At 36.3% G+C, this 21,520-nt stretch overlaps 1 protein-coding gene across 1 annotated transcript in view; it reads left to right on the top strand.

The window, feature by feature from the left end:
• The first annotated feature begins 6,622 nt into the window (after positions 1 to 6,622).
• Positions 6,623 to 21,520, top strand: part of LOC126428101 (uncharacterized) — a 67,547-nt gene continuing 52,649 nt past the window's right edge. Inside the window, exon 1 of the mRNA XM_050090002.1 lies at positions 6,623 to 6,741. The gene's annotated coding sequence lies outside the window, so the exon portion shown is untranslated. The remainder of the gene's footprint in view (positions 6,742 to 21,520) is intronic.

Consider the following 21,520-nt stretch of genomic DNA (forward strand, 5'->3'; position numbering starts at 1 on the left):
GTAAGTGCTTTCAGCATTGAGGGTGTAATAGAACTAGCAGCAATTAATTATAAGTGGGGGAAAGAGAACTTAATTATTATAGGCCTATACAGACCTCCATCTGGTAACCTAGATAGTTTCTTTGATGTTCTTAATGACAAGCTTGTTGACATTGACAGTAAACACTGCAATAAAAATGGCTGGGTTAATACAATACTAACTGGAGACATAAACATTGACTTGCTGTCCAATGACTCTGTATCTAAAAAACTAATGCTAATACTAGCTCAATTTAACTTAACATTTCTGATAAACGAGCCCACTAAAGAGGTCAATAGTGTAAAATCATGCATTGACAACATTATAACTAACATGTCCCACTTCACATGCAGTGCATCAGTTTTGAAGCTTGCCATTTCTGACAACCACGCAGTACAGGTATTGATAGAAGCTGAAAATCCTCATATCAATAGAAAAGAGAAACAATATGTCACAAAAAGAATCACCAATGATGACAATGTTAAAGATTTCAACAGTTTGCTGGAAAGCTTACAATGGGGCGAAAAAAACAGCATTACTTTCAGTGATTTTTCATCAGATTTTTATTATTGCTTCAATGTCTCATGTCCAGAAATGACCTTTACAGTAAATGACTGCAAAAAGATACAAAAAAATAACTGGATAAATCATGAAGTAAAAACAGCAAGAGAGAAACTTAGACTTTTCCAGTATGCAATGACAAATAATAACAATAATAATAGACTAAAGGTAGGAATTAAGAACTATCAGGATTACTATAAAGATCTTCTGTTAGAAACTAAAAGTAAATATGTAACACAGGTTTAGCTGTTTGGAAAGTAATGAATAGCTTTAGGTATTGTAAGGACAGATCAACAAGTGATTTTACTATAAACCATAAAGGGCATATCATGAAATGTCAATGTCAGATTGCTAATGTTTTTAATGAGTACTTTTCTTCTGTTGGAAAATCTGTCAATGACCATTTTAAGAACCTTCAGCATAGATATAGGGGCATTCCAATCAAACAAAGCATATACTTGGCCCCAACCAATAACAAGGAAGTCAAAAACATAGTAATGTCATTAAAAAATACAAAATCAGCAGGCTATGATGGATTGTCTATCAGTACACTGAAAAGATACATAGACAACATATCTGATGCCATGGCCACAGCAGTAAATGATGTAATTTCATCAGGTTGTTTCCCAGATAGTCTAAAGATAGCACAGGTAACCCTGATTTACAAGAAAGGTGATAAATCTAAAATTGAAAACTACCGCCCCATCTCAATCTTACCTGCATTTTCTAAGGTAGTTGAGAAAGTTATTTATACTAGACTAATGACATTCCTGAGTCAACACAATTTAATATTTGAAAATCAGAATGGCTTTATGAAAAACAAGTCAACATCAGTAGCAGCAGCACAATTAATAGACAAAATAATAATGGCCATCGAGAACAAGGAGTATGTAACTGGAGTGTTCCTTGAGCTAGAAAAAGCTTTTGATTGTGTCAACATCACCATATTACTTGACAAGCTGTGGAACCTGTGTATCAGAGGAACTGGCTATGAGCTAATAAAATTGTATATGAGCAATAGAAAACAATTTGTCTTGCTTAAAACAAACAGTGGGTCTTACAAATCTAAAATTACTGATATCAAATATGGAGTGCCTCAAGGTTCTGTCTTGGGACCTCTTCTTTTCTTGATTTATGTTAATGATATAGAGTATTGTTCTCCTAACTGTTGAAATATGGCATCCTGGCTAAGACACAAGTTGAAAATATGATCACTATTTTTTATTTACTTATATTTGCCATATTTCGTGACAGTACCTTTTCCGTTAGATGTTTGCAAGGCGATATTAGTCTTGGCTTCAGTTGTCTAAGTATGATTCCACAATGCATCTATGTCAGCTGCAGAAATGACGTGGTTCAACGTGTTTCTCTCATTTTGGTGTTTCAAATACAGTTTATTCAAATGTAGTTTCTTCTTTTTAGTTAATACAAAAGTAATAGTAACATAATTCAAAATTATTTATGACTGCGACCTTCATATTGTTCTTCCGTCAACACACACCAAGAGTTAGCTGCCAACTGGCTATAGTGAAAGACGACTCCATCGTCAAAGATATTTTACACAATTCACAAGTTTCCATTTGTAATCAGTCTCTTTGCTATTCTTCGATACATTTTCTAATAGTAATCAATATGCTTTTACTCTCAAAAACAGAAGTAAATTAACATATAATAAGACAAATTATAATAAATTCTGACAAAAATATAAGAAAACATTTACAATTTGGTATCGACAAATACAGTAAAAAAATAACATCTCCCAGATCCATTACACTGTACAAAAATATTGTATGCAGATGACACATCAATAGTGTGTAAACACAAAGACTATGAGAGTCTGGAGGTACTGTGCAACAGAGTAACTAATACAATAGTCAAGTATTTTAATGAAAGCCATCTAAACGTAAGTGCTTCAAAGATTGCAATGATGGAATTTAACACAAGGAAACAAATAGAATTTGACATGAAATTATCCATAAGAAATGACATTGTAAAAAAGTAAAAATGGACAAAGTTCTTGGGAATTACAATCCAGGACAGCCTCAAATGGGACATACATATTGATTCCTTAGCATGTAAGCTGTCGAAGAATGTGTTTGCTATAAATATGATTAGCAAATATTGTAAGGACATGTGTGTACTAAAAACTGCTTATCATGCCCTATTCTCATCAAACTTAAACTATGCTGTAGAAATATGGGGTGCAACAACTCAAGCCAACCTAAGTACATTATTAGTACTACAGAAAAAAGTTATCAGAATTATTTGTGGTGCCAAACCTCGAGAATCATGTCGGAATCTGTTCGCAAAATTAGGTGTGCTTACCATTATAGGTGTATACATATTGAAAGTTACATTGCTTGTGAAAACAATAAATCCAAATTTCAACTGTGACCTGCAACAGTATGATACAAGGCAAAAGTTCAGATACCATGTAAATAGCCACAGAACAGCTTTATATGAAAAAAATGCACTTCATGTTGGGCTGAAGCTAGCCAATGCCCTACCAAAAAGTCTCACAACCCTTCCTACTAACAAATTAAAAGATCAGCTAGAAAGAATTCTAATTGAAAACCCTTTTTATTCCCTAGACGATTACTATATCTCTATGAAAAGTGCTTCATAAATATGTCAAGCTCATAGTTTTAAGTAACTTACAACTAATATAATGATGATAAAAACAATATTTGTAATATTGTGATTGTATACTACCAAATGTAAAATCCATCAAAATGTAAAATTTATTAATACAAACAAATCTTTAGTTTGTAATTTATAAACTGACGTATTCAGAAGAATAATCTGTATGACGTCCTGAAACTGTATTGTTTCTAGGGATTGTATTTGATTTATTTATTTATTTATTTATTTATTTAGTCCTTCAAATCCTATATGTATAGAATATATACAAGGATATTGGACATGGTTAGATATTTACAAGATAAAATACAGTTTGTATTGCAATCCTAAGGACTAGATATTGAGGTAATTTAGCACAGATTCATAAATACAACAAACATTACAGGCAACATACAAAGTAGAATATTAATAATGCATTTTTATTTTTGTTGTTTGACTTTTATATATTCTGTCAGACTGTAAAAGCAATGATCAATTAAATATGCCTTTACTTCAGCCTTAAAACTACAGAGTTTACCTATTGATTTAATATGTTTAGGTAGATTATTGAAAATCTTTATCCCAGTATGTAGTGTGCCTTTTTGGCACAATGATGTTCTCACCTGTTTCACATGAAGGTCAGATTTTTGCCTTGTATTGTGTGCATGTATATCTTCATTTTTTAATAAGATATCTGGGTGTTTATCGATATATTGTTTGATGAAAACTGATGTTTCGTAGATAAAAATGCAAGGAAGAGGAAGAACTGACAGTTTTTTGAATATGGGTCTGCACGATTTCGTATTGTTTACCCCTTCAATAATTCTTAGTATTCTCTTTTGCATCCTGAAAAGTTTAATATTTGTTGTTGTATTGCCCCAGAAGATTATGCCATATTTAATTACAGAATGCACATAGGAGTAGTATACATTTAACAGGCTGGCTTTGCTGCAACAAGTTTTTAAGATGCGTATCATGTAACAGGTTTTGCTTAGTTTTCTTTGCAAATATTCAATATGTACCTCCCATTTTGTGTTGTTCTGGAGCCAGAGTCCCAGAAATTTAGTGCTGTCAACACTTTCAAGAACTCTGTCCCTAAGTTCTATTTCTATGTTTGGGTGGTGTCTTCCTTTTACATTATAGAAGTTCAGTGCTACTGTCTTTTCTTTGTTTATAATTACCTTGTTGTAGCTGAACCACTGTTCTACACTGTTCATTGTTTGGATAGCGAAGTCTTTTAGTTTTTCTTCTGTTTTACCACTAATAATTCGATGTTGAATAATAATAATAATAATAATAATAATAATTATTATTATTATTATTATTATTATTATTATTATTAAGCATTAGTGGAGCAAATTTTGAGCCTTGTGCTACAACATGTTTTACTACTTGAAAATCAGAGTAAAAAGTTTCCATTGTATTCTTTACCTTTTATCTTAATTCTACACTCTGTTCTCTGTTTTCCACAAGTGGTTTTATTAGACTGGCTACTTTCCCCTGTTACTATATTTATGCAATGGCACACACAGACAAAGGGTTTTAAGGGAATTTGGAATACTCAAAAAAATTTCGTCTTTTCTTCCAAAGGTCTGATTATGTGTGTCATCAAGCTTGCTACTGCTGTTTTTGTACTGTTTCCTTTCGTGAATCCATGTTGCGCTTCATCCAGGATATCCTTTTTCTAATAATTTCGTAGCTGTTCCAACAGTTTTTGGTAAGGTAGGTGTAACTTATATATCTGTTCAACAATGGAAAATCCAAGATGGAATGTAACAATATTATGAAAAGGATAGTTGCTACTCACCACATAGTGGAAATGCTGAGTAGCAGATAGACACAAAAAAAGGACTGTCAGAAAATGAACTTTCAGCCAACACACTGGCCAAGAGCTCATTTTCTAACAGTCCTTTCGTTGTGACTATCTGTGACTCAGCAGCTTCACTATATGGCGAATAGCATCCTTTTCATAATATTGTTATTTATATTTTCAGGATCCCCCTTGTTACTGACTTTATAAATCAGACTACCTTACTCTTTCTCAGACATATTTGAAACAAACCTCTTTCTGTTACCAGGTTTACTTTGAATGTCAGAGCCTTTGCTAGATAATGTGAGCAATATTTGCTTACTTTTGCAGATATTCTATCTATGCTATCTTTATCGTTTGTTAGTAATCTCATAATATTTTTAACTTGGTTGATCTGTTGCAAATGGGAATAGGCATTCTGTTGTTTCTGGTTAAGCTATACTCCTTTTAGTCAATGCTTCATTTCATTAGATTTTATATCTATAGCTATAGTATGCTAACCACTGTGAAGTGAATGGTGGAGGGTACATTCCACTGGACCAGTTATAAGGCGTTTTCCTATTCCGTTCAGGTATGGAGTGTGGGAAGAATGATTGTTTAAAAGCGTCTGTGTGTGCTGTAATTAATCTGCTCTTGTCCTCATGATCTCTTTGGAAGTGATATGTTGCGGGTTGTAGTAAATTCCTAGAGTCATCTTTAGAAGTTGGTTCCTGAAACATTGTTAGCAGATTTTCTCAGTACAGTTTGTGTTTATCTTCAAGACTGTCCTAGCTTCTGAACTATATTTACATAATACTTATTTAAAATTGAACACACTTCACATGGGTCAGTCAGTTTGTTCCCTTGTGCTGTAAGTACTACGTCCCCACTCTCTGTCTTATTTAATTCATTCCTCTTTGTATTTATGCGTATGGAACATATAACTAACCAGCCTGTCTAAGAAATATTTTATGAGGTTCCAGCTTATAATAACGATATTTTCTTGCTGCTATATTCATTTTTTTCCTGTATCTGTACATTTCACAGTGTGCCTGAGTATTAAACATCCCACACCTTTCGTTCAAATCCAGCTTTCATGATTTCTCTGTTGATCCATTTCTTACTATGTCTTACATTTATGTTTCAGGAGACCTTTGGAAAAGCTGTGTTTATGAAGTGACTTAAGGCTGAGATGAAAGTTTTCCACCTTTCTTCCACATCATCGCTACATCAGGTCTTCTGATCTGAGTAACATTCCAAACATTACAGTTTTGGAAAAAGAAATCTATAAATTGCTACTTTTATCCATTTTCGACATTTGCGCGCTGCTAATAAGGCTTTACTACAATTAGATAATGTTCAGCTCAGAGATATGTCTTCATATATAATAATGATAATAAAATAATATTTTTTAAACGAAAACATAACAGCTACGAACAGTTACGAAAATTTTCCTCCAAAATTTGTCCACAAATGATAATGTGAACCATGTATTGGCATTTTTTATTTAACCAGACTACAAAACAGGCAAAATGGCAAGAGAGAATGAATTCATTTATAACATTTATGTGTGAGGCTTTTTAATTTGGCGCCATCGCGTTTATTTTGTTTACGATAGACGCTTTATCTGTGGTCGTTCCCGTGAGCTGATAGGTCGCTGCTCAGTGGTCGCAGTATGGACTATGGAATATATGGCGGTATTTACGTATTAAATGATCAACGCTGACACATTCGCGCTTTACAGTAGTTAGTAGGTAAGTTTCATAATTATGACACATATACTACAGATTTTATTTTCTGGTTAACGAGTATTTGCATTTAGCAGGACTGTGAGTAGTTCGAAAGATTCCTTCGTTGTATCATTTCTGGATGGTGTCAGACCCGAAAAACTAGACTTAGAGGGTTCGTGCCAAATAACGGAAAAATACCTATGGTTTAAGAAGTTTTCTGAAAGAAACTAATAAATCTAGTCTTATAACATACAGATTTTAGCCCCGAAGATACCTCAGATGACAGTCCTACAATTTCACGATATAAAGAAGATGTTATTCCTTGAAATACACATGCATTGGAAAATGTCTTTATTCTGGACATGCACATTTTATTGAAATTCACCGTACATTACACCTACTTTATTGTGTTCACATTAACTGTATAATAAATTTGCATATGATCACCTTACGTTTATACGTTGTTGGCCGCAGAGGAACTCACTCGACGTGAAAAGTGAAATGAAAGTGTTTCTGGCGATGACATTTAATGTTCTGGCAGTATCAATATCACTATAATCCTTCGAATAAATTAAAATTACCTGCTCGAACTTAAGTGGGAGTTTGTATATTATTAACTGGTATTCGCGACTTACCAATAACAAATCTAAATGTTTGTGTTCTGAGAGGGAACCCGTTTATATCTTCAGTAAACGATGTTTTCTAATAACATCCTACAGTTCGTTGGGATTCAAAATTACGTTAAGATTTCGATTTGTGCTGGCAGAGTGAAGGGCAGTTTCTGTGTGTTAACTGTTCATATATTAAGATGGAATACAATTTAGTCATACTATTTTAAGACATTGTTAGGCTTTAGGTCTATATCATACCAAGCTACCAATGTAAGAAAGGAAAGAAATTGGGGAAATAAGCCTCTAAAATTAAGCGGTTAGATTTTGGAAATGAGTCTACTTGCTGTAAATTCTCACCCATAAAGAACTTCAATCTCTTTCATAATAAATTAACCTTATAAAATGCTGTTAATAAAGTTTCTGTAAAGAACTATCAGAAATAGCTTGTGAGACTGGTCTCACCTTCATAAATGACACCTTTGGTTAAATTAAGGTTACTTTGTTATGTAGACTTGCAAGGAGGAGCTCCTTGAGGATGACAAAAATTTTGAAATGTTATCTCTGTGTATTAGAGGACTGACTTAGTCACAACTACTTCGCCATTCTGGTTTTCTTTGCATTTCTGCCTGTTTGCCTTCTTATTACCGCCAGTAAGACTTCAGTTTTCAATTGTGATTTTTTTCATGGAAGTCAGTTAAGTTCTTGTGTACCGTAAAAGATGTGGAGCTGACATTCATTAATGGGTTACATAAAGAAAATGTTGGGACATTTATTTGCATTATTTCACTAATTAAATGACCACATGTGTTTGGAGGGGGGGGGGGGGAGGATATTATAGAGAGAAAAGGTAATTTAACATTTACTGTTATACAGCTGAAACACATTTAGCACATGTTGTCATTATGTTATTAGCTATAATATGGATATTTTTCAATTTTTTTTCCCCATATTATTTGATCAGGACATTGATGGCTACTTTAGAACATGTTCAATCATGTGAAGACCATTGTCTTAATATCTCTCTCCTGTGTGTGTGTGTGTGTGTGTGTGTGTGTGTGTGTGTGTGTGTGTGTGTGTGTGTGTGTGTGGGGGGGGGGGGTGTTTGAATTTGTAATTTTTGAGGTGTTGGCGTTTTGTTTTTCGCAGCTGTAGGTGTTGGTTTTTTCATATCAGTAGTTATAGTTAACCTATATAGGTCAAGGGAAATGACAGTTTCTAATTTTCATATTTTTATATGTAGGTATACGTGTTTCGGTACTGTCAGCTGTGGTCAAGGGACATGTCGGATTCCAATTTCCGTAGTTTTTGCTGTAGGCGTCGGTGTTTTGGTATTGTCAGCTGCCATTGACCTATATAGGTCAAGGGAAGTGTCAGATTCCTGCAGATTGCGTAATTATTTTTTTGTTCATCTAGTGTGTTTTGGGATTGTGTGTGTGTTTTTTTTTCCTGTTATATTTAGCTTGTCCCCTCCCTAAAACCCCCAATTACCTGCGGTTGTCCCGTTTGTTTGATTGTATTTTTGGAAGGAGATGTTACTGTCTTATTTATACGTATTTTCGTGTTTGTTGCCGTGTGTATGTAGTGATATCATAGGCGCCATATTGGAGACGCTTAGAATAGCCATTTCCACCATATTGATGACATCATGGGTAAAAGCAGATGGGTGGTATCTGACACTTGCATATTTGCCTCTTAATCATATATAAAAATGTCTGTTGTCAAATGAGATACCAGTTTTCATAGGAAGTTCATTTCAGTATGCTTAAAATTAAACACAGTCCACAAAGTATTACACACTGTCAAACTTCCTGTAAAGAATAGGAAGAGCTGTCCAAAAGAAAAAGTTTAATCAGACCCCCAGTGACTGATTTTACGTAAACAAGTTTATTGTATGTATACCTGTATGATTGAATAATGTACTGTTTTTTGTCCTATGCTGAGAGTTTTGTATCTTTGTGAAGATCACATTTACTACTTGCATTGCGATATTTATTTGGTAAATTATACTATTCTTGTTGACCAAGCACATAAGTGAAAAAATGTACTTGCATTCATGGTGAGCTGTTTGAATAAATTTGTGCAAGTGTGTCTAGGGTAGATTCTACTCATAAATCTGATGACCTCCATTGGTGCCATAAAGACTTTGGGAAAAAAAGACATTTAAAAATGTTGAATGTAAAAGCTTTGGTGCCAAACATTTAAAGTCTTTTCTTCAACATTTGAGTGCTGCAAGATGCGCCATACTGAAAACCTTTATAAAGACTTTTGTTTACACGTGACTGATGTCACTAGAATATGACGTCATACATCATAAATATCCAAGGTATGCAGCTTTGATTGTTTGCAAACCACAAAGAGTTGTAACTGAACAAACAGCATCTGCTGTCGAATTAACCTTTTTCATAGGTTGAGGATGTGGACTGACAGTTTCAGAGCTGATTGCTAGTGTGTAATAGCAGGAATTTTGAAGGCTTAACTGTCAATTTATTTCAGCATTTTCCTGTTTTTTATGTGCAGTTGAAACTGAATGAACTGAGTCTTGTTAACACTAAGGACAGATGATTTGAAGTGAACCAGTCTAGAGCTTCATTGAATATTGTGGGTGAAGTGTTCTCTAGATTGCAGTTGGTTGCTTTGTCAACCATAATGGTTGTGCTGTCTGCAAATAGGATAAAGTGTGCTTTTTGGCTCACACACAATGGCAGCTCATTGATAAAGATTAAGAATAGGAACCCTAAAATATATGAAATCTCACTGTGCCCAAGTCAGGACAGGCAGGAGCTATTGTAGAATTATTTGACACTGCCTTCTGCTTGTTGCCCTCTTGACTCGTGCCACGTCCCTGCTGTGCCATATAAGCCATAGTAGAATTTTATTACGGATATTACATTTATTAAGATGGTCCATAATCCTCTTGTACATAAACTTAGCCAGTATTTGAGGATGACTTGTTAGCAATGGAACTGGCCAGTTGGAAGCCTCAGCTTTATCACCTCTTTTGAAGAATAGTTCGGCAATTGCATATTTGAATCCAATAGGAAGAGTACCTTGATTTAAAAATTCATTAAATATTTGACAAAACTCTAAAAATAAATTAACAGCAGTGCTCTAGTACTTAAATTGATACATTGTCCACACCAATGCTGTTTTTGTTTTTCATTTGTGTTACCACCTTCCCAACCTCATATGTTGTGATGTGATGTAGCCCTACTGCATCTGGCTGATTTTGTTCTCCACAGATTTTTGTAGAAAGTTCACTGCATCAACCACATACCCTCTACTATCAATTTCATGAGCTAGTGTCCAAAAATTGTGATTGAAAATATTGCCAACTATTTCATCATCTACCATGCTGCCATTATGACGCACTTCAGTAGTGCCTGTATCGCCTGAACTTTACCTGTACTCCTTTTTTGCCGTCATCCAATTTTGTTTTTGGTTTTCTTTATTTGAGCTGTTGGTTTCAGATTTAATGAACTTCCTCTTCGGTCCTTTAATCACAGTCCTTAGGATACTACAGTATAACATTTAGAGCTCCCTATCCTATGGTTTATCAGACTTGCTGAGTGAAGTATAAAGCATTTTCTCTGCTATTTTGATTCCCTTAGTGGGCCACTGTTTCCTACACAGTTGCAAACAGGGTAACACATTCATACGTGGATAGGTTACAGTTATCACTGCCGTTTTTTATCCTTTTTGTGTGTCCCAATCCAACTCCTCCAAATGCTTGCTAAAGGTTTTCAGACCTTCGCTATTGATTAATCTAAAGAATGAATTGATAAAACTACTCTTGCTATCAGAGCTTACATCATGCGTTATCAACAGCTGGCTGTTACAATCAGAAAGAGCATTTAAAATTTGTCTTACACTTATGTTACCAATTCTGTTATTATGTACAAAATATCTTTGTCACTCTTGTGAAAAAGTCAATTGTCCTCAGCTCATTACACTCTCAGAATGTGTCCTATCATTATTGCAGGTAAGAAAGTTCACATTTAAATCACCAGGCATGTTAATTTCCTTGATTCTTGAGAACAATGGTTAAGTAATTCTGCCTGCTTGAAAAATATACTCAGATTGACCATTCATTTGATATAAAAGCTACTTTGCATATTTCTCCTGGAATATTACTGTTTCCTTTGAGAGTAACTATCATACTGATCATTTTACATGTTTCTAACTGCCTTTTAAACAACATTTTTCTCTGCAGACTGTTTTAGTACTGGTGTCTTGCATTTGAAAAATTATAGTGTGTCTTTCAAGAGAATTTAAATTATTTGTCCACTTTATTGTAAGAGTTATGCAGTGCATTCTTCAGCATGCAAAATTGTTCATAATATGCATAGTAATATACATTGGAGATTTGTCTATTGTACTGGGTGGTTGTAACTAAACTTCCCCTATTTAACATGCTATAATGCGGAAACTAATTACCATAAGAGTACCAGACTTGGTGGCGTTAATGTCCAGAGTTTGGGGTGCGTGATTTTCATGTGTAACAGTGCAACTGTCCTGAAGCAGCTTGCACCACAGGACAAAAAACGAGGTGTTGACTTTGCTCTTCTCTTTCTCGCAAGGGTTGAAGTTGACAAGGGCTAGTCGTGGACCATTGTACGGACAGACGAAGCTCATTTTTCTTTTAACGTACGAGGTGAACACACAGAATTGCTGGTGTGGGGATCTTCACCTCCGGTCACTGTGCCTGAAGTTCCTCTGTATGGTAAATATGTTACCATATGGTGTGGCTTCACAGCTATGTTCATCATTGGCCCATACATTTTTGCAAAGGCTGGCACTCAAGGGCCAAAGTCGTGCAGTGTGGCTGGCCAGCATTACTGCAGTATGCTTCACCAGTGTCCCCACTGCATATCGCTCGTAAAGTTCACCTGCTTCTCTGAAACACATTTGGAAATGATCGAATTATCAGCCAATCGTTTCCAAATGCTTGGCCGGCATGATCACCTGATCTCACTCCTTGCGATTTCTGGTTGTGGGACTACTTGAAAGACAGGATTTACCAAGGAAACATCCACACACTTGCTGATCTGAAGTGCAGCATATCAAGAGAGGTAGCCAGCATACCCATGGACATACTTCATTCTGCTGTGGAGAATGCAATCCTGTGCTTGCAAACTCATCTGGACAGTGATGTGCACCATATTGAGGCTCTTCTGTAGCAATAACAGTACCAGTATGTAATGGTATAATGTACCGTAGCACTACATTAAGTGTTTCAGTTGCATTGATTCCGAATTATTTCTCTTCCCCATGTCCTCGACATTAATGCTACCAAGTTTGATCCTCATTTATGTGTTAGTTCCTGTGTTTTAATGTGTTAAGGGGGGTAGGACGTCAAATGGGCCGACTTGGAGCAGGAGAGGCATCACAGGACATTTTAATTTCCAGTGTCTATACTTTTACAAATAATTTCATAAAACTTTGTCAGCATCACTAGGAAGGATTCAGGATTCACACTCATTGCAGTGGAAGTTCGAAAACATAACGAAGTAATTTTTTTTACATGTCAAATTTCATCATTTTTTCACTTACTTTGCAAAAACAGACATAATGTCTTATGGGATAATAGCAATCAGTGATTTTATAATGACGGATTTTAAGTAACATTTTCACTTACTAATGGCAGCATTTGTTGCTATAGGTACACTTTTCTTCATATGTTAGATTCTTTCTTCGATGAATTTTGCGCAGCATACATACCATACTTACAGGTGTACGAAACTAGAATTTATTTAGTTTATGAAAAAACGAATGAACTATTATATTTTAAACTTCATGTTTACAAAAAACACATTGTATAGTTAATTACCTCAATTTTTACCACAGTTTTTAATAGATTTGGAAATTTTTAGAGTTTCATACACCTTTAAGTATGGTTTGTATGGTGTGCAAAATTCATCGAAGAATCTCTCTTACTTCTGAAGAAAAGTGTACCTACAGCAACAAATACTGCCATTAGTAAGTGGAAAAAAATGATGAAATTTCACATGTAAAAAAACTCATTTTGTTATGTTTTTGAACTTCCACTGCTATGGGTGTGAATTGTGAATCCTTCCTGGTCATGCTGACAAAGTTTTATGAATTTATTTGTAAAAGTATAGACAGTGGAAATTAAAATGCCCTGTGGTGCCTCTCCTGCTCAAAGTCGGCCTGTTTGACGTCCTACCCCCCTCCCTCCCCCCTCCCTCCCCCCCTCCTTAAATAGGGAAAGTTTAATTATAACCACCCAGTAGACAACATATTTTCTTGATTTACCTTACACAGTTTTAGCTTTTACAGTGAAAAGTGCTCATAATATGAAGCGAACATATACATTGAGTACTGTACAGTTCAATCCAATCTGTTACCACAACCTTTTTCACATTTGTTGGCTTCACCAACTCTCAACCAGTGTTACCTTCAAACCTAACCTAGATCTAGTGGTGTGCTATGTATGTATGTATGTATGTATGTATGTATGTATGTATGTCACGACAACCATGACTTAAATGGGAAAAAGGCACTATCACACTCCAGCCTTCTTTAGAAAAGAGAAAGTAATGTGTTTATTTCATGCTGTATCTGTTTGGGTGTTACTGAAGTGTACAGCTTGTTAAGACACTGTCCAGCACAGTGGTGTGCAGTTGGCAACTGGAACCCCCCATAGGAGTCCTGTAGACAACCTCCTGGTGGAAGCTGGTGTCCCACGAGGGAGTGATGGTAAGACGACACCAGCAGTTCTTGGCGACTATGCAGTCACAATGTGTCAGATGCCTTTCCATCGGTGTTACTTCACTGTTTCATAACCAGCAGTTCTGACTGCTTACAAATCGCCCAAAATTGATTAGACCAGCTGGGATACGATTGGAGGATCCATGCGAGGACCTCCAACTGGTGCTCTTGTCTGTGTGCATAGAGTTCCCTCTCAACATCCCATGTGGTGAGTACCCAGTCCTCTGTTTAAGATGGTCCTCTTCTGTGTCCCCTAAGAAAATTGTTGACTCCACCTTCCTCAGACACCTATTATGTTCAGTTCTCTGCGGTTACCCAAATTCGACATCCATCTACACAAATGGATGAAAAGTTAGTGACAGTTTTGGTTGTGCATTTGCATATGCAAGGTGACATGAGAAGCATTTTCTGCCACATTCATGCAGTGTACACATGGGCTCTGCAGTATAATACAATGAAACTCTCTCCACAAAGGACATTCCGATTTGTAGCGAGTCCGTAAGCATGTCATAACTCAGTGCTACCACAGAAACTTTATGGTCACTAAGGTCCAAGACCAACTAGTTAACCTTCACAATTCCAGAACTGTACTCTGTGCCAAGTGGGGTATTCTGAGAAATGAACATGCTGACAAATTAGCTAAATAAGCAACTACAGAAGACATGAGCCCACAGTACCGACATACGAATACATCATCAAATTTTGGAAATCTGGGATATGGGTTGTCAGGCAACCACAACCCTCTACAAGCTGAGAACAAACGAGGTGACCACCAGGGCCTGGTATTCTTCACTGCAAGCCTCTCAGAAATCTACTTCCAGGTACAAATGGATGAAAAGTTAGTGACAGTTTTGGTTGTGCATTTGCATATGCAAGGTGACATGAGAAGCATTTTCTGCCACATTCATGCAGTGTACACATGGGCTCTGCAGTACAATACAATGAAACACTCTCCACAAAGGACATTCTGATTTGTAGCGAGTCCATAAGCATGTCATAACTCAGTGCTACCACAGTGACCTCAGTAGTCATTAGACATCCTGAGAGAGCAAGTATGGGTGCTCCGCAGAACTCAGGGACTTTGAACGTGGTCAGGTGATTGGGCGTCACTTCTGTCATGTGACTGTACATGAGATTTCCAGGCTCCTAAACATCCGTAGGTCCACTGTCTCCGATATGATAGTGAAACGGAAACGTGAAGGGACACATACAGCACAAAAGTGTACAGACCGACCTTGTCTGTTGACTGACAGAGACTGCCGACGGTGGAAGGAGGTCATAATGTGTAATAGGCAGACATCTAACCAGACTATCACACAGGAATTCCAAACTGCATAAGGATCCACTGCAAGTACTATGACAGTTAAGGTGAGAAAACTTATGGTCGAGTGGCTGCTCATAATCCACACATCACACCAGTAAATTCCAAATGACGTCTCGCTTCGTGTTTGGAGCATAAACATTGGATGATTAAACAGGGGAAAAACATTGTGTAGAGTGACGAATCATGGTACACAATGTGGCAATCTGATGGCAAGGTGTGGGTATGGCGAATGCCCGGAGAACGTCATCTGCCAGCATGTGTAGTGCCAACAGTAAAATTCGGAGGCGGCGGTGTTACGGCGTGGTCGTGTTTTTCGTGGAGGGGGCTTACACCCCTTGTTGTTTTGCATGACACTATCACAGCACAGCCCTCCATTGATGTTTTAAGCATCTCGCTTCCCATTGTTGAAGAGCAATTCGGGTATGACAGTTGCATCTTTCAACACGATCGAGCACCTGTTCGTAATGCACAGCCTGTGGCAGAGTGATTCCACAACAGCAGCATTCCTGTAATGGACTGGCCTGCACAGCGTCCTGACCTGAATCCTACAGAACACCTTCGTGTTGTTTTGGAACGTCGACTTCGTGACATGCCTCACCGACTGACATCAATACCTCTCCTCAGTGCAGCACTCTGTGATGAATGGGCTACCATTCCCCAAGAAATCTTCCAGCAACTGATTGAACATGTGCCTGCAAGAATGGAAAGTGGAAGCTGTCAAAAAGGTGAAGGGTTGGCCAACACCATATTGAATTCCAGCATTACCGATGGAGGATGCCATGACCTCGTAAGGCATTTTCAGCCTGGTGTCCGGATACTTTTGATCACATAGTGTATCTTAGTAATTCTGACTACAGTGACCCTTGCTACGAGTATCCTTCAATGAACGGCTACAGTTTTTAGCCAGCTGGATTTTGTTTCAGTTTTGACCAACTGACTGAAGCTGCTGTCACAGAGGTCTTCAACAATGATGTCAAGATCACAGTCTCTGTGGCTGCCAGTTCTAGATGTTCTGCTTGTTTGCAATACCATTTGGATGAAGATGACTCACACGTTTTCATTGCTTTCTTGCGTGAAAACACTAGCAGCATGTGTATTCTTACTCACCTTAACACACTCACTACACTGAAATTGGTGAGAGAACTTGCATGTAGCGTGTGTGTGTGTGTGTGTGTGTGTGTGTGTGTGTGTGTGTGTGTGTGTGTGTGTGTGTGTGTGTGTGTGTGTTCGCTGTTAGCCGAAATGGGTATGAAAACATCTGTCCCTATCATTAACTTTGTTTCTAAGAATAGTAATGAAACCTTTGCCTTCTGTGCAGTTGTCGGCCTTCCTCTGTCAGTCACCATTACAAACAAACGCCATGGACTCACGATGTTGCATGCACAGTTACAAAACTGATAACTCGTGTTAATAGCTTTTGTTGTTCCAGCCTTCAATTGGAAGATTTGTCTGATGCAGCTGTCCACAGTCGTGTATTCTGTGCACTCTTTTCGTCTTTGCATAACTATTGCATCTACATTCACTATAGTCTATTCTTGGTCTCTAACTACAATGTGTAGCCCCACACTTTACTCGGTTACCTAATTGACTATACCTTGATACCTCAGGACGTTTGCTATCTACTGATCACTTCTTTTAGTCAAGCAGTGCCTCAATTTTCCTTTCTCTCCAATCCGATTCAGGTCATCTTCTTTAGTTCCATGATCTACCCATCTAATCTTCAATGTTCTTCTGTTGCACCCCATTTTAAAATCTTCTGTTCTCATATTTTATGTACTGTTTATTGTCTGTATTTCACTTCTGCATAAGGGTCATTCCATCTCAAATCAACTAACAGTCTGAACCTTGATATCTCAGATTTTGATTTCCCCCCCCCCCCTCCCCCCCCAGCTAATGTACCCACTAACACTAGTTTAAATTTGAAATTTTTCTGACCTTTGGTTTTTGAATTTCAAGGGTTTAAAAATAAAAAAAAAACCTCCATTTTTGATAAATCGATGATTGTTTTAAAATGATGTAGCTAAAAAACTATACAACCTAGAGAGCTCAAACTTGTACCATTGTTTTCCTCTACAAATTCCCTTCAATTTGATATGTAACGTGACTATGCTACCTAAATTTGAAAATTTTAAACTATTCCAAAAAACATTTTTTGAAATTTCCAAAATACGTACCCTCGGATTTTTTTTATAAAAATTGTATGTGTTGCCCAGTCTAACTGACTACATGCATGCAAAATTTCAAGATGGGATCTCTATGGGTTCTTGTATAAAATAATATTTTACTACCGCAATACACACTAGTGAGGTGAAAAGCAGACTATTTCTAGGCTATGAATACTAAGGTAGGCCTATGTAATTCTAACAAACTTAAATTATTATGTTAGCCTTTTTATGCAACATTACCCTCTTATTGTTTGTTAATTCATTAAATGATATTTTAATGTGAGAATAAAATATATAAAAAAATAATAACTTAAGAATCTTAAGATTTTGTACGACATTCACTTTTTATTATAAAAAACGTGAGATTTTCTTATAGAGTCAAGGCTCTAGTTTTGGCCACTACCCCACTTATGGCCACCTTGATGTAACGGGGAAGCTACACTGCATCCTTTCATCATATATTATAAATGGGAGGGAAAGCTAAAACACGTGCAGTATGTCTTCATATCTGATTGCCTGAAACATAATGCAGTCGCTTTCTATGTATTCCAGAAAAAACTGCTAGAAATCATAAACCAAAACTTGCCTTTTGCACTTAAAAAGATTACTTACTTTTCTGATGGCAGCACTGCACAATATAAAAATAAGAAAAACTCCCTTAATATGTGTGCATAAAACTGATTTTGAAGTTGAGGCAGAGTGGGAGTTGTTTGCAACATCCCATGGCAAGAGCGCATGCGATGGCCTTGGTGGAACTGTTAAGCGGCTAGGTGCTAAAGCCAGCTTACAAAGGCGATATGACCAACAAATCTTAACACCCAAATCACTTTATGTATTTGCCATGGAAAACAAAAAAAATTTTGACTTTGAATATTGCACAACAGAGGACTATGAACTGACCAAAGAATACTTACTTCCTCGGTTTAGTGACTCAAAAGCGAGTATGGGAACACAAAAGTTTCATTCATATAAACCCTGCACAGAGAGTCAAATTACTGTCAAGCCGTATCATTTTAGTCTGGACGAGTCTCTTTAATACGTGACAACACTGAACCTAATAACAACGTCACATATGGAAAATATTACTGCTGGTTTTGTGACAGTAGCATATGACGACTCTTGGTGGCTAGGATGCATTGAAGAAAAATACAATGACATGTACCGAATAAATTTTTTATGCCCAAAGGGTCCAGCCCAGTCTTTTTATGATCCACAATCAAGAGATATATTTGATGTCCCAGGAAATACTCTTTTACAAACAGCGAATCCAACAACAGCTACGGGAAGTACCTACACTTTAAGTGCTAAAGAAATGAAGTTGTCTTCTCGTGCTTTGGAAAAATATCTTAAAATATCATAAAAGAAGCACGTTTAAATTATGTTACACCTACCCTCACTAAACACTAAGTTGTATGGATACCATGTGTATTAACTTTGTAAACACCAATTGGTATTAGAAATAGTTATATCCATGCAGATATCAATAAGTTAATCTTTTTCCCAAGTGAAATTACTTATGTGCCAATTTCTAATGTAAGGAACTTGTTGTAAATGATTACAAATAAACCTGGAAAACCAAGAAAAAGATAATCTCTGCCCATTTACAACTAAGGATGAAGGTGAGTGGCTTTATTCAAAATTTTAATTTGTAGCACATATATTACCAATTAAAATGCGTTCACTCCCTTCTAATGCAAAGTTAAAAGAATCATGAACATTAAATTTAAACAACACTATATAATTTAATGAATTAACAAACAATAAGAGGGTAATGTTGCATAAAAAGGCTAACATAATAATTTAAGTTTGTTAGAATTACATAGGCCTACCTTACTATTCATAGTCCAGAAATAGTCTGTTTTTCACCTCACTAGTGTGTATTGCGTTAGTAAAATATTATTTTATACAAGAACCCATAGAGATCCCATCTTGAAATTTTGCATGCATGTAGTCAGTTAGACTGGACAACACATATAATTTTTATAAAGAAATCCAACGGTACGTATTTTGGAAATTTCAAAACATGTTTTTTTTTTTTGGAATAGTTTAAAATTTTCAGACTTAGGTAGCATAGTCATGTTACATATCACATTGAAGGGAATTTTTAGAGGAAAACAATGGTGCAAGTTTGACCTCTCTAGGTTGTATAGAATTTGATCTACAGCATTTTAAAACAATCATAGATTGATCAAACACAGAGGGTTTTTTTTTATTTTTAAACCCTTGAAACTCCAAAACCAAAGATCAGAAAAATTTGAAATCTCAAATTTAAATTAATGTTGGTGGGTGCATTACCTGAAAAAAAAAAATCATCCAAATGTGAGAGGTCATGGTCCAAATCATGTAGTACAATTGGTTGGTTTGACATGGAATGACTCATAAGGTTACACTCCAGACAACTGCTTTAGGACAACACTTCCTAACAGTTCATTTATTATTATTATTTGTGAATAAGTGCATTAGATTACTTAGATGTGGGCATTTCCCGTTATCTGTGCCTGTGTTTCTTTCATTCTCTCCTGTGTGCCTGCTTTCTCACTTCAGAGCATGTTATTCTATTCTTCTTCTTTGGTCTTTTCATGTGCTCAACTTGCCATTTGTAAAATTTGGCCCTGAAGATTTGGCATTTGTGAATATTTTCTGGAGTAATTCCTGCCAATTTCAGGTCAGTTTTGATCTCAGCAACCCATTTTATTGTGTCTGTTTTGGCTTTGCTCATGTTCTCATAAAAGCAGACAATTTGTTTTGCAAGTTTGTCTGGGTTCATTATTCTAATGTGTCAATAGAATTTTAACCTGTCTTTCCTAATTTCATTGTGGGTATTTGTATATTGTTGGATTTTCTTATTGCTTCTGACTTGGTATTGTTCATGCGCAAGTTTTGGGCATAGAATTTTTCTTGCGATTTTGCGTTCCTTTTTCTCAGTGTTTTGATTGCTTTGTTTTCTCATTCCAAATTAGTGTTTCTAATCGAAAGAGGCATTGTGGTTTCATTACCATATTGTAATGTCTTAGTTTTGTGTGCTTGGAGAATTATTTCTTGTTGTAGATATTTTGGGTGAGTTGGTGTGCAGTTCCATCTGTCAGCATCTAATTTTGTTTACTTTTGTTTTGATTCCATTTTCCTGAATGGTTTCACCAAGGTACTTAAATCGTGGAACTCATTTAATTTTTCCATATTTTGTCTCTGTGAATTATGGGACTTGTTTTCTCAAAATATATCTGGTGACTGACTTTTTGTGCAGTTTCTTTCTGCATCAAGAACTTCTTCTACACTACACCTACATACATACTCTGCAAGCCACTATATGGCTCTTGGCGGAGGGTACGTTGTACCAATACTAGTCATTCCTTTTCTCTTTCACATGCAAGTAGAACAAAGGAAAGCAACTGTCTCTATGCCTCCATATGAGTCCCAATTTCTCTCATCTTATCTTCATGGTCCTTTCGCAAAATGTATGTTGACGGCAGTAGAATCATTTTGCAGTCAACTGCAAATGCCAGTTCTCTAAATTTTCTCAATAGTGTTCCTCAAAAAGAAAGTAGCCTTCCCTCCAGGATTTCCTATTTCAATTCCCCAAGCATCTTCGTAATATGCAGTCTTCTTTACACATGAACAACACTTACCTAAAATTGTCCCCCTAAACGGAATCTGACAATTCGGCTTCCCTACTACAATCTTTACGTGCTCATTCTATTTCATATCATTTTGCAACATTATACTTAGATATTTGAACAATGTAACTGTCTCAAGCCTCGCACTTCTAATGTTGTATTCGAACATTATGGACTTTTTTCCTACTAATCTGCATAAACTTACATTTTTCTCTTTTTAGAGCTAGTTGCCATTCACCACATCAACTAGAAATATTGTCCAACTCATTTTGTATCCTCCTACAGTTCTCAGTGACGACACCTTCCTGTATGCACATGACATAATAATCCTCATAGAAGTTCTGACAGCTATATCCTTAG

Source organism: Schistocerca serialis, chromosome 12 (genome assembly GCF_023864345.2).
Source record: "Schistocerca serialis cubense isolate TAMUIC-IGC-003099 chromosome 12, iqSchSeri2.2, whole genome shotgun sequence".
Lineage (NCBI taxonomy): Eukaryota > Metazoa > Arthropoda > Insecta > Orthoptera > Acrididae > Schistocerca > Schistocerca serialis.